Source organism: Rhinopithecus bieti, unplaced genomic scaffold, assembly GCF_001698545.2.
Source record: "Rhinopithecus bieti isolate Rb0 unplaced genomic scaffold, ASM169854v2 scaffold_62795, whole genome shotgun sequence".
In the NCBI taxonomy this organism is placed as follows: Eukaryota; Metazoa; Chordata; class Mammalia; order Primates; family Cercopithecidae; genus Rhinopithecus; species Rhinopithecus bieti.
The window spans coordinates 804,897-806,452 of NW_016824245.1; the positions used below are offsets into that span (position 1 = coordinate 804,897).

At 51.4% G+C, this 1,556-nt stretch overlaps 1 long non-coding RNA gene across 1 annotated transcript in view; it reads left to right on the forward strand.

Moving 5' to 3' along the window:
• The first annotated feature begins 945 nt into the window (after positions 1-945).
• Positions 946-1,556, forward strand: part of LOC108522122 (uncharacterized) — a 2,724-nt gene continuing 2,113 nt past the window's right edge. Inside the window, exons 1-2 of the long non-coding RNA XR_001883374.1 lie at positions 946-1,011; positions 1,088-1,419. This is a non-coding gene — a long non-coding RNA (uncharacterized LOC108522122). The remainder of the gene's footprint in view (positions 1,012-1,087; positions 1,420-1,556) is intronic.

Genomic DNA, 1,556 nt, shown 5'->3' on the forward strand with positions numbered 1-1,556 from the left:
CGGGCGGGAACCGGGGCTGCGCGGGGTGCTCACGGGCCAGCGCGAGTTCCGGGCGGGCGCGGGCTCGGCAGGCCCCGCACTCCCAGCGGCCAGCCGGCATCGCCCGCCTAGGGCAGTGAGGGGCTTAGCACCCGGTCCAGCAGCTGCAGAGGGTGCGCCAGGTCCTCCAGCACTGTCAGCCCGCCCGCCCCTTGCTAGAATTCTCCTCGCGCCTCAGCCGCCTCCCTGTGGGGCAGGGCTCGGGACCTGCAGGCCGCCATGCCCGAGCCGCCCCCCGTGGTGGGCTCCCTCAGCGGCCCGGGAGGGCGCCGCTTCCTGCACCGCAGCCCAGGGTCCCACCGACTGCCCAAGGGCTGAGAAGTGGAGGAGTGCAGGCGCACGACTGGTGAGCAGCTCTGCCTGCGGCCCTGGTGCGGCATCCACTAGGGGAAGCCAGCTGGGCTCCTGAGTTGGCTGGGGATTTGGAGAACCTGTATGTTTAGCTGAAGGGTTGTAAATACACTACTCAGAACTCTGTGTCTAGCTCAAGGTTTGTAAACACACCAATCAGCACTCTGTGTCTAGCTCAAGGCTTGTAAATGCACCAATCAGTGCTCTGTGTCTAGCTAACCTAGTGGGTACTTGGAGAACCTTTATGTCTAGCTAAAGGATTGTAAATACACCAGTCAGCACTCTGTGTCTAGCTCAAGGTTTGTAAACACACCCATCAGCACCCTGTGTCTAGCTCAAGGTTTGTAAACGCACCTTTCAGTGATCTGTGTCCAGTAAATCTGGTAAGGACTTGGATAACTTTCACGTCTAACTAGAGAATTGTAAACGCACCAATCAACACCCTGTCAAAATGGACCAATCAGCTCTCTGGAAAGTGGACCAATCAGCTTTCTGTAAAATGGACCAATCAGCAGGATGTGGGTGGGGCCAGATGAGGGAATAAAAGCAGGCTGCCCCAGCCAGCAGTGGCAACTCTGCTCCAGTCTCCTTGAAGTGTGTGGAAACTGTCTTCTTTTTCTAGTAAGTGTTACTGGTGTTTACTGTTTTTGGTCCTGATTGTAAGTGTTGTGATATTCACTAAGATCTGTAATTTCAGTTTTGAGACCAGTGTTAGACCATGAAACTCCCTGGAAGCAATGGATGGGGTGAAAGACGATGAAACTCCCTGGAACCAATGGATGGGGTAAAACAACCAACCCCAGATATGGTGTCTTAAGAGCTGTAATATTCAAGGTCTGGAGTTTTACTTCAAAAGCTGTAGACGACCACAAATCTACCAAAAATGAAACTCCTAACGCGTCCAAATATCAGAAGGATATAAGTCTGGACATACCATCTTTAAAAACTGTAGCATTCACCATGAGGGTCTGCGGTTTCATTCTTGAAGTTAGTGAGGCCAAGAACCCACCAATTCTGGACACAGTAAGGGTAAAGATTTTTTTTTTCTTTCCCCATACCTATCCCATTGAGCCAGAACCATTTGTATTGAAGTCTGTGAGACCAAGAACCCACCAATTCTGGACACAGTAAGAATAAAGCTTTTTTTTTTTTTTTTTTTTTTTTTT